General features: G+C 46.4%; 1 protein-coding gene across 1 annotated transcript in view; it reads right to left on the bottom strand.

Moving 5' to 3' along the window:
• The window catches only part of NCALD (neurocalcin delta), a 428,946-nt gene extending 416,643 nt beyond the window's left edge, over positions 1–12,303 (bottom strand). Inside the window, exon 1 of the mRNA XM_029222620.1 lies at positions 12,204–12,303. The gene's annotated coding sequence lies outside the window, so the exon portion shown is untranslated. The remainder of the gene's footprint in view (positions 1–12,203) is intronic.
• Between the last annotated feature and the right edge of the window lie 559 nt (positions 12,304–12,862).

Genomic DNA, 12,862 nt, shown 5'->3' with positions numbered 1-12,862 from the left:
AAATAAATAAATTAAATTAAATTAAATTAAAAAGAGACGATCAATAGTAATGCTGAATGAAGAAGGTACTGAATTATTATGTCAATTTTCAAAAAGTTAATCAATCCTCAAATTAGAACTAGAGGAAGGAAGCTATACATGGCCTTCCAATAATGAAAACAGAAAAAATAAACCAATTACCCGGTCTGGTGGGGAAAAAGAAAGGTATAGAAGGGCCTAAAAATAGATGCCATGTTATCTCCGCTTTAATAATAGCAGATTTGCACACATTCTCTTGGAAATGTCACCTAGGCAACCAGAAATACAAAGACAGAGATGTCTGGAAAAATATATGTATATGAATCTATTTTGCCATCTTCTGAACATAAATGATCACTATTGCAAGAAAAGGACGAAAACTAGGAGACTAAATAGTGGGGGAAAGGTAGGTACAGGAGAAAGTTTTGTAAGCAGGTGCCCAGTATAAAGAAGGGTAATAAGGTGTAAAAGTAGGTCTCTATTTGTATAAGAAACCCTGACCTATTGCCTCAAATTTGGGTCAAGAATCTGCTAGGAGTGTTAAACATATTTTTTCTATGTTGTTGAAATCTCAAGTTTTTATCTAATAAAACAAAGGCAGACTAATACAAAAAAGGGTAGCCTGGCAAACTTTAAAACACATTTGGAAAACTATCTTAAGTCCCACTTAACTAGGGGGACCGTATGTCGCTCTTCACCTGGATTGCCTAGGACATCCGTGTTTGTGCCTGTTGTTTTGTTATAATCATTAAAAAGCTCTCCTCCTTCACACTCAAAAGTGTCCTGGTGTGAACAATAAATTATATGGTCACTATATTTAGCCAAGACATATTTCTTATCCGCTTAATGATGTGCTAGCTACTAGGTTGGGAACTTAGATTAGCACCAAGACAATTCTGAAGATAGAATCTCTGATCTCCAGAACACTACAATCTCGTTGAATAGACAAAAATAACACCCAAAACGACAGTGAAATAATGAAAACCTGATAATCATTGGTGTACTCTAGGCTGTAAGTGCCTTGGTTCAGATCAGAGACAAAGTAGACAGTGTATCCCCTCAAGTGGGGCACTACAGAGAACTAATGGCAAATGCCACCAGGCTTTACAAGCACTTACTGCATAGCAGGCACTGTGCCAAGCATGATGCCCACATGACGTCAGTTCATGCTCAAAACAACCCCAGAAGCGAAGAACTATCATTATGCTCATTTTGCAGATGAGATGACTCACCCAAAGTCATGCCGGAGAATTCAAATGCCCAGCTCCAAGCACACGTTCTCCACCACTGCGGTGTGGACACACTGCTTCCTGACTGCCAGCTTCTCCAGGAGTTGGTGCAGCAGTCACGCATCAGCAGAGCCATCAGCTGCTCTTTCAGCTCCGTAGCAGTGCAAGCTGTGGTCAAGCTCTGGCAGAGGGTTGCCAGATCTGTTAGGGCCCAGGCAAGCCCCAGAGGTCTCTGCGATCCTACTGAGGATCAAGGCTAGTGAGAAGATGGCAATGAGGGGTTTAGGAAAGCAGTGAAGGCTCCGCTCACAACATCAGGGAGCATTACCACCCTGGGCCTGAGGGCTAGAGGGGAAGGAGTGGCTAAAGGAATGCAGAGAGGATGGCTGCAGGCAGAGGATGCCTGGATGGAGCTGTGGCCTTCGGGCAACAGACAAGCCACCCTGCAACATCCAACCCAGCAGGAGGGCACGGAGGAAATAACTACCCTACCTCACTCTCCTCCCACCCTCCCAACAATGGCTGGACCCACCATAGGCTAAATTACACTAGAAATCAGAAGACAAAGATGGACATTGATGCTGATGGTAGAGATCAGCCTCTCAGGGCACAGAGCCACGTGGATAAGGGAGGAAAGAGACACGGAGGACACCACAGGAGATGGCCAGCCTGCTCGCTGTCCTTGTCCCTACAGAAGAGTGTGCTTCAACTGCGGCACAGGAAACTGGCCTAGTCGCTCTTTGGGGGTCAAGAAGATGCCAGTAAGTCAGAAGACACCATCCTCAGCATCTACGTGACTCCAAGGCCAGCTTCATGGGCAAGTGACCTGTGCAGTTACACAAGGCACTATGTTCAGAAGGGCCTCCTGCTTGATCTAATGCTCGCTGACACCATCTTGAAATTCTTAATAACTTTTTTAACAGGGGCCTCACATTTTCATTTTGCACTGGGCCTCCTAAATTATGGAGCCAGTCTTGTGCAAGGCAAACCATTTTCTTCAGCTGGTGAGACTAAATTTTCTAAGCATCACAGTATGCCAGGTATACTATTCAAAGCAAACAGACCCAAAGTTAATATTAACCAGAGTAACAATGTTATAGCAGAATATATAACATAATAAAGTGAAGGGACATTTTACCTTTTTTTTTCTTTCCGCTTTCCCTTTTGAAGTCAAACTGCAAAGTGGCTGAGAAACCAAAATTAGCTGGCCCCTGGAGAGAAATGGACCTTAATTACAACTGCCTCTCCATAGCACAGAGGGAATGGATGTTGGCTCTTACCCAGTTAATATGATCAACACAGACAAACAAACAGAATAATTTACACCCTGGGGTGGACTCTCTTGATATATTCCACTTGATGAGTTACAGCCATCAAATTAGCCAGGTAATTGCCAAAGCTACCCTTGACCTTGTCTTGTGTGCCTGATGTACACAGGCCCCAGTTTGGGACTCATTACTGAAAACACACGCATAAAAGCCTTGTTGATAGGCTGGTAACATTTACAAACCATATTTCTAAGCCAATGCTTTCTGAAGGACTAAAACTTGAGACTTTACTGCTTCTGCTTCATTTTCCTGAAAGACTCTAACATCTTTAGCCTTCCTCTGAGTAATTACAGTTTTAAAAGCATCTAGCAACCCCAGGTGAGAAGCCAGAACAGGAGCAGTGACTGCCCTTCTCCCATTCATTTCCTCCAAGCACGGGACAAAGCAAAGCACAGAAAACTTCCAGCAAGGCAGGGACCGAACTGGTTTTTGACAGCCTTTTTCACTCACCCCTTCATTTCAGAAATAAGGGATGGCAGATTCTAAGAATTTTGTTTGTTTGTCATTTAAAGTTAAAATAAAATTTCAATAGATCAAATCAAAAGCATTTACAAGACCTATACTCTATCAAGGAACCTATAGCCCAGGTGGTAAATCAAATCTATGGGCATCATGACAGAATCACAGGATCAAGGACTGCGGTGTACACTCATGAGCTCTGTTGTGGGTTTAACGGTGGCCCCCAAAAAGATATGTCTGCATCCTAAACCCAGGAACAGGCAAATGTGATCTTATTTGAACAAAGGGTCTTTGCAGATATAATTAAGTTGAGGATCTTGAAATAAGACCATCCTGTAAAACGCAACTTAAAACCACAACGAGATAGCACCTCACCGCTGTTAGAACGGTCATTGTTAGAAAGACAAGAGATCACAAATGCCAGTGTGGATGTGAAGAAAAGGAAACCGCTGTGCACTGTTGGTGGGATTGTAAATTGGTACAGCCACTATGGAAAACAGTATGGAAGATCCTCAAAAAATTAAAAATAGAACTACCATATGGTCCAGCAATTTCATTTCTGGGAATATATCCAAAGGAAATGAAAACACTAACTCAAAAAGATATCTGCAACCCCATGTTCATAGCAGCATTATTTACAATAGCCAAGACATAGGAACAATCTAAGTGTCCACTGATGATGAATGGATAAAGCAGTGGTATATATACACAGTGGGATGTTACTCAGCCATAAAACAATGAGAAAATCCTACCATTAGTAACAACATGGATGGACCCTGAAGGCATCGTGCTAAATGAAATAAGTCAGACAGAGAAAGACAAACATTATGTATCACTTATATGTGGAATCTAAAAACAAACAAATTTTAAGAACCCCACCAAACTCATAGAAAAAGAGATCAGACTTGTCGTTACCAGAGGCAGAGGACAGGAGAAGAAGGAATTGGAGGAAGATGGTCAAAAGGTACAAACTTACAGTTATAAGATACATAAGTAGTAGGGACGGAATGTACAATATGATGTTATAGTTAACACTGCTGTGTGATGTATGGGAAAGATGTTAAGAGAATAAATCCTAAGAGTTCTCATCACAAGAGGAAACATTTTTTTTCTTTTTGTCTTTCTTCTCTTTTTATTGTATAAATATGAGACGATGGATGTTAGCTGAACCTTTGTGGTAATCATTTCACACTACATGTAAATCAAAACATCATGCTGTACACCTTAAACTTATAGCAATGTATGTCAGCCTTTCTCAGTAAAACTGGGGGGAAAATTATCTAGAATTATTATCCAGGTGAGCCCTAAATCCAATGACAGGTGTCCTTATAAGGGACACACAGAGGAGATGAGGAGGCAGGAGTGGGAGTGATGCAGCCTCAAGCCCAGAAATGCTGATAGCCACCAGAAACTAGGAGAAGCAAGCAAAGAATTCTCCTCCAGAGCCTCTGGAAAAAGCCTGGCCCTGCTGTTAACTTGATTTCAGACTTCTGGCCTCCAAAATGGTGAGAAAATAAATTTCTGTTATTTTCAGCCACCCAGTTTGTGGTATTTGTTGTAGAGGCCACAGGAAACTAATACAAGCCCTCAGCCACATCTCTCACCTGTGGCCTCAGCTTCACAACCTCTCAGGGAACGGAAAATATGAGGCCTTCCAAAGCAGCCCATTCTGTTTTCACAGTGAGCCTAGTTCTGGCCCCAGAATAGGTCTTTTCCGCAATGCAGTACTACATGTATTTGGAGACCATAATAATCAGGCTCCCACAGAGCTTCTTCTGGCTACAGAGCCCCTCATGTCATGCCTCAGGGGAGATGGGCTCCACCTCCCACACACTAGACCCCACCCTGTGCATTCCCCCCCAGCCAGAATAGCAGGGAGGGAACTACCATCTCCTTTGTCCTCAACACTCTTCTCCTTCCAAGGTGGCCAAGTCTCATTAATGTTTAAGCAGCCAGGTTACGCTATAAACTCTCTTGAAACTTTGAACTAAAAACAAAACAAAACAAACTTACAGCTTTCTCACGTGTGTTTCACGGACATATCATCACCCCCATCAACTATACAGAAAAGATTTTTTTATTGAAACATAACCAATCAGCTATGAAACATATCTAAAAAATACCTGTTGTTGGGACTTCCCTGGTGGTCCAGTGGTTAAGAATCCATCTTGCAATGCAGGGGATGCCGCAGGGCAACTAAGCCCGCACGACACAACTAGAGAGCCCACGTGCCGCAACTACAGAGCCCATGTGCTCTGGAGCCCACGTGCCACAACTACTGAAGCCCATGTACTCACAGCAACGAACAAAGAGCCCGTGCACCACAATGAAAGATCCCGCATGCCACAACTAAGACCCGACGCAGCCAAAAAATATTTAAAAAAAAAATACACACTGTTATTTAGAAAAAAGGGGGGGTGGTTTCTGAGCAGTCGCTTACGCTAAATTTTGACAGCCTAGCTAAGTTTGCACAAATCAGGTTACTACCAAAGAATCAAAACACACAGGTTTCTGAAAAACCTAACATTCCAGATCCAACTAGATGTACAGGAGAAATGTTCCTGGGTTCAAATCCCAGCTCCAGAACTTACTAGCTACTGACCTAGGGTAGGTCACTCAACCTCTTGATGCTTTAGTTCTCTTACCTGTAAAGGATAATCGTAAGGCTCCCTCTTGCCGGATTCTCTCTGCTTTGCCCTCCAGATCCAACCTCCTCCCTTCTCCACCCTGCTCTCAGCCCTGGGAGGCTGACTTCTATAAAAGAAAGGTAGTCTCTGCATTTCTTGCCCTCTGGCTTCTGGTTGGTTTGGCCAATTGGAAGACACCAGCAGATTACAGGGGGGAGAAAAGAGTGGCTGGGGACTTACTCACCTGGTGCCTCCCGGCCAGACCATACCTTGGCAGTAGCTGTATTCTTCTACTGAAGGGCAATTCCAGAAACTGCTTTTTCATGTCACCCTTTCAGGACTGCACACTCATCTAGCCAGTCTGGGTGACTTCCCTTAATTTGCCCACAACTTTATGAATATGGTAGTCCCCCATTATCCATGGGGAACACATTCCCAGCCCCCCAGTGGATGCCTGAAACCACAGATAGTGCTGAACCCTATATATACTATGATTTTTCCTATACATATGTAGCTACGGTAAAGCTTAATTAATAAGTTAGGCACAGTTAGAGATTAACAACAATAACTAATAAAATTGAACAGTTATAGCAATATACTGTAATAAATGTTATGTGAATGTGGTCTCTTTCCCTCTCTCAAAATATCTTAATTGTACAAATGTAACGCCTTTTCCATCTTAACTAAGCATTTATCATTCACTGGGGCCGTAACTTTTTTTTTTTCTTCAGAAAAAAATGCACCCATGCACAAATTTTGCACAGCATTTCAAGGGGGACTCAGGCCTTCTTGGAGCCCAACACTGACACCGTCCGTGAGGGTCGCAGGGCCCAGGTTAGGGGCTGTAACTTTTGCAGTTTGAGATATGATAGCAAAACTAGCACAGCACATATTTCTTTTTCCTTCTTCACAATTTCACGGATAGAGGATTCGTTCTTACCGTAAATCTCAGCAACCTCAGCATAAGACTTTGTTTTCTTTCCTTGTTGAGAGCTTTCACCTTTTCACTTAAAGTAAGCCCTTTACGGCTTCTCTTTGGCATATGAGAATTCCCAGCATCACTACCCTTGCGCTTTGGGGCCGTTATTAAGTAAAATAAGGATAACCTGAACACAAGAACTGAAACACCACGGAAGTGGATCTACTAAGTGACTAACGGGCAGCATACGCTGGACAAAAAGACGATTCCGTCTTGGGCGGGGCGGAGCAAGCTAACGCGAGATTTCATCACTACTCAAAATGGCGCACGATTTGAATTGTTTATTTCCAGATCTTCCACTTATTTTCGGACCATGGTAAATGAAAGCTTAGAAAGCAAAACTGAGGATAAGCGAGAACTACTATAGTCTTTTCATTAAACTTTCTTCAGTTGTACCCTTTTTTTTTTTTTTTTTTTGCGGTACGCGGGCCTCTCACTGCTGCGGCCTCTCCCGTTGCGGAGCACAGGCTCCGGACGCGGAGGCTCAGCGGCCCTGGGTCACGGGACCAGCCGCTCCGCGGCATGTGGGATCTTCCCGGACCGGGGCACGAACCCACGTCCCTTGTATCGGCAGGCGGACTCCCAACCACTGCGCCACCTGGGAAGCCCAGTTATACCCTTTTGAGTGTGTTTTCTGCCTCCCTGTAGGACCGTGGCTGATAAACCTTTCATAGGGTTTATGCTAACAGCAGCATCACTCAAAATAGCCAGAGGGGATTCCCTGGTGGCGCAGTGGTTGAGAGTCCGCCTGCCGATGCAGGGGACACGGGTTCGTGCCCCGGTCCGGGAAGATCCCACATGTCGCGGAGCGGCTGGGCCCGTGAGCCATGGCCGCTGAGCCTGCGCGTCCGGAGCCTATGCTCCGCAACGGGAGAGGCCGCAGCAGTGAGAGGCCCGCGTACCGAAAAAAAAAAAAAAAAAGCCAGAAAGTAGAAGCAACCCAGGTGTCCATCGACAGATAAACGGATAAACAAAAGTGGTATATGCATACAATGGAATATTAGTCAGCTTTAAGAAGAAAGGAAATTCTGACACATGCTACAATATGAATAAACCTTGAAGACATTACGCTAAGTGAAATAAGCTAGTCACATAAGGACAAATATTGTATGATTCCACTTATATGAGGTACCCAGAGTAGTCAAATGCACAGAAACAGAAAGTAGAGTGAATGGTGGTGGCCAGGGTCTAGTGGGCACGAGAAAATTAAAAGTTTTTGTATAATGGGTATGGAGTTTCAGTTTGGGAAATTGAAAAAGTTCTGAAGATAGATGGTGGTGACGGTTGCACAACAATGTGAACGTACTTAATGCCACAAAACAGTACACTTAAAAATGGTTAAAATGGTAAACTTTATGCTATATATATTTAACCACAATTTTTAAACGTATTTAAGAAATATTAATTGCTCGCCTATTACACAAAGCACCGCACTGGGGATACACAAACTGGAAGGTCACTGTCTCCATCAAGGGTGCTCAGCTCCTGCACTTCCCCCATATACCCCTCATTCCAGCAATCTGTTCCCTAATTATGTCTTGCACTTTCAAGCTGGAATACAAATTCCTTCAAGACAAGGGACTAGATCATACTCATCCAAATCCCTAGAACTTAACAAAATGTTAGCACATCCTCAAAAATATTGGTTGAATAAGTGAGTAAAAATCTAGCCAACGAAGTCTATGTTCTTTTTTTTCTCAAGTCTTCTAGCCAGTCAGTACTTAACATTTCTTGAAGTTAGTTACCTATATTTTCAGAAATGAAAAGAGTAGAACCTCACGCTAAACTCACTTTAAATTGTTCTGTTGACAAACAATCCTACTAAGTGCATAAACTGTGGGTTTTAAATCAGAACTCCTTTGTTTGCTAGCCATGTGTCCACAGACAAGTTATTGACTGCCCCTAAGCCTATCATCTGTTAAGTGGGAATGCTGACATTACTATAGTGGACATCTATTGCTTTGCAATCCAAAATCTATTGGCCAGTCTCCTGGTGACAGTATAACAATGTTGTGCTGGAGAAACACCCTTGCTCCTACTTCTTAGCCTATGGCTCAGGGATGAAACCTGCAACCAAGACCAAGCCCTAGACTAGTGTAGAACTCAGGAATGCTGGGGTATTCTATTATGGTGATAGAGACACAGGGATGGTGAGGACCAAGCGTGGCTGTCATTATTGCCTAATCCCAAACCCTGACAGACATCACTAATTGACCACAGCACTCGTTCCTACTGAGCCTGGACCCAACCTTGGATTCCTCTTCAACCCAGCTCTCCAGGCAGCCACTACCAATCAAATCAGTCAAAGAGGACAGGCAAAATGAAACCAATTGTCTTAGCTCCAGAACAGCAGTTGGCAGTTTTTATGTAAAGTACAGTGTAGTAAGTATTTTAGGCATGGTCTCTAATATATATTCTTCTTTGTGTTTTGATTTGTTGTGTTTTCAACCCCTTAAAAATGTTAAAAAGCATTTTTTGATCTTTCAGCTTACAAAACCCCCTGCTCTGGAGCCTTGAAATCAGACTCTGGGGCTGTCCCAGAGATCCAGGCACCATCTTATCTCCCTCTGCAGGGCTCGTGGGAGCTCAGTACTGGAACACTTGGAAATGCCACCTCAGTCAGAAGTGCACACACAGAACACACTGAATTGCCTGAAAAGTACAGAGGAGCTTTGATGACAGGAGAGTTTCTGTTCTTATCACACCAATCCCAGGGCAAGCTGACACCCACACTCTGGGGGAAGCTACAATCCAAGGAAGAGCTACAAAGCCCATGCACGTGCTGACCTTCACTTCTACTTCCAGGAGCAATTTCACCGCACAGCCCCTCAGACTGCCGAACACACTCATTCCCCACAGCCAATGTGAGGAAAGCAAGAGTTCAAATCACTACATTTCTCCATTGTTAGTCTAACTCCTTACGATTAAAAAAACACCTCTGAAATTGTTCCAAGAGACTGTGCCACATGTCTTTTGGCCAACCTTTGATTCCTTATTTTTTCCTTATTTCCCAAAGCTTTTTTTTTTTTAATTGCAGAGTAGTATGTATAAGAGTTGGTTTGGTCCTCCTCTTTATTATTTTCCTTGTTTGTTTCTGGTTTTAGTGAAAAGGAATGAACTTTGCTTGACTGATGTTCATTCATTCATCCAATACACAATTACTTATAATCCCAATCCACCTCTCAAGGCACTTGCAGGTAGGAAAGACAATTACGGATGATAATGCAGAGTGATAGGAGGGGTAGGTGCAGGGTAACATTCCAGCATGGAGCAAGGGCAGCTCAGTCAGCTGTGGCGGTGATGAGTACCAGGAGGTCTGCTGGAAGGCAGTGTCACTGCAGCAGAGCAGGGAAGAATGCATAGGGGTTGACCAGACAAGGAAGGATGGGAGGATGGCAGGTGCTGAGACTCAGTGGCCTGAGTAAAGGCTACACACGGGGTTTGGGGGCAGAGGGAGTTGGGAGATGAAGCTGGCAAGGAGACCAGGGTAAGGTCATGAAGGCCTTGGATTCCAAACTCTATCCTGAAAGCCACAGAAAGCCTCTGAAGGAACTAAGCCGAATGACTGACTTAGATTTTTATTTTCAAAACAAGCATTCTAGTTGCAGTTTGGAGAATCCACTGGAGCAAGAGAGTCCTGATTTGGAGCAAGGAGCCCAGTGTGAAGGCAACTGGAGCAATTCAGGCAAGAAGTGATGAGGTTATGAACTAAATCAGTGACAGCAGGAAATGAGGGAAGGGGGAAGACATCAACAACAACAAAAATAAGAGCTCACATTTATGCAGCACTTTCTAATGACAAAGCACTGTGTGAAGTGCTTTCTGTGTATTAATTCACTTTATCTTCACAACAAGCCTGAGATAAGTTTGGTACCTACTGTCAACCACAGATCAGGAAACCCAGAGAGATTAAGGAGCCCAAGGTCTGAGAGCTATTTGTGTCCCAACCAGAAGTCACATCCAGCAGTCTGCCTGCAGAGTCCACTCTCCTCACAGCCCACTCTCCCAAGCACACTCACAGAGAGTGGATATTCGAGATGGGCGCTGAGTGGTTGAAATGGGGGAGACTCCAGGGCAATCTCCAGGGGCCTGGCTTGGGTACCTGAACATTTGGGTTTCAGCTTCTTGAGCCTCCACTTCTGAAAGAAGCCCCATCCCCAAGTCTATATTTAGCCCTCAACCAGCACTCCCCATACACCCACACTCTCCCCACCACCCCACCACCCCTTTCTCCTTTGCAGTCCTTGCAGGCGCATTGGAGTGAAAAACCTCACAAGCATTACCAGTCAGGTCTGAGAAACCCCGACAGCAAAGTCTGCTCTTGGTAATCCAGAGGCTTAGGTCTATTATTTTCAAATCAGTCAGAACTGGGAAAACTTGGAGCAAGCCTGTGTGGTATCCTTCTCAGCAAGCAAGACCCTGGCAGCCCTAGTTCTGTGTTTCCCACTAGTTGCCCTAGAGAGCAGAACGTGTACCATTATTTGGGGCCAGCGCTTAACAGAAGCACGTTCGCCTGGCCAGCAGCCTCAGACAGACCCGCAGGAAGAAAGTGGCCCTGGCGGGGAGACCTTCAGAGAGCCAAATGGCTTTCTTTCTCCAGGCATGAGAGTTAAAGCAAGCATCTGCAGCAAGAAACTTGTGTTATTTCCTGCGGACAAGGAGACCTCCTGCCCCTCCCGGGCTGATCCAACCCACTTTGCACATCCTGCTTCTCTGGGAGCTAAAAATAAATCGGTATGCACTGAAAAACACTCAAACACATCTCCCCAGCACACCCCTTCCCGAGTTCCCGAGGGCAAGAGACCCAAATCTTTCAGGTCCTGAGTCCAAAATGCAGACCACTTCCTCGTCTGCGTTCCACTGGCGCCTGTTGGTGGGTCCCAAAGCCCCCTCCCCACGCGCCCACCCCTCGCACGTTACTCCTGCGGCCTCTGAGGGCCGACTCTGAGGCCCGGGAACCCGCGAGTGCCCTCGACCCCCACCTCCTCCCCCGACCCCGGGAGGGATGCTTCCGGTGTCCCGGGCCACCAGGCGCACCAACGCCCCCTTCCGACCCATCGCGCCCCCAACCTGCCTGCCCTGTGCGCCTCTGCGCGTCCCTCTGCAAAGTTGCTCTCTCTTTTTCTGCCACCATCTTCAGGGTCTTTGGTTTTGTTTTATTTTCCCTCAGAGGCACTGAAGGAAGGACGGGGGAATTGACAGGATGAGCTGCAGCCGGGAAGGGCTGCGGGGACCAGGTCTCCGGGACCGCGCGCTCCTCGCGCCCACCCCTGCGCCCGCCGCGCCCCGAGCGCGCCGGTCCCCCTAGCAGCCGCTCCTGGTGCCACCGCCCCCGCACACCCGCCAGGCTGCAACTCCGACTACGCTCTCGCTCCGGAGAAGCAGACGGAAGGCGCTGCGACTCACCGCCTCGGCCGCTCCCAGCGTCTGTGCCGCCGCGCCTCAGGCGGCGGCGGCGGCGGCGCCTTCCCTCCGCCCGCCTCCCCCGGGACAGCACCGCCGCCCGCCGCGCCCCCCTCCCCAGCCTGGCTCGCCGCCTACCCCCTCGCGGCCGCCGACCCACCTCCCCACTGCGGCCCCGCAGGCAGCCTCTCCTGGGTGGGCGGACGGCTGGGGTGCAGAGGGCCAAGCTGAGGCGCGCGCGCGGTTTGCAGGTGCAGTGGACACCCCGATGTTGTGCTGGTGCAGCCGCTAGGCTTATTATCCCCGTTATACCCGCTAGTCCTAGCCCACCACCAGGCTTCTAGGCAGTCTACACTACTACTTTCTAAGCGGTGCCATCTGTTTGCCTGTTAGGGTCGTGGGAAGGTCAGATTCAATGTAGAGCACCTTCTTCCAGGCTTCGATTGGGAGACCCTGGGGTCCCTGCTACGCAGCAGTGACGTTCAAGGGAGTCTTGGAAGGACGAGCCCGCAAGGAGGGACGGGCTGCTTTGCCTCATCAGTGTTTTCTTTACCAGAGCTTAGCAAAAAGCTGGAAAGAAGGACATCTAAGGGATCTCTTCCCCCCTCGTTCCCCCCACCTCCTGTAGCCCACCGCAGAATGTCACCAAATCTTCCATCTCCACTGGAGATGATAAGAGGCAAATGTCTTGACAATTTATTCAACCAATATTTATCAAGTGACTGCCATCACATGTTCCTGTCCTGCTGCGTTGGCCACTCAGGACCTCTCAAAAAGCCACTGTAACTTCCTATACTTGTCAACTGCAGCAACATTTCC

This window comes from Monodon monoceros, unplaced genomic scaffold (assembly GCF_005190385.1).
Source record: "Monodon monoceros isolate NGI ecotype Baffin Bay Population unplaced genomic scaffold, NGI_Narwhal_1 Super_Scaffold_14, whole genome shotgun sequence".
Taxonomy (NCBI): domain Eukaryota; kingdom Metazoa; phylum Chordata; class Mammalia; order Artiodactyla; family Monodontidae; genus Monodon; species Monodon monoceros.
The sequence above is the reverse complement of the archived record's forward strand: the minus strand, read 5'-3'. Positions and strand labels throughout refer to the sequence as shown.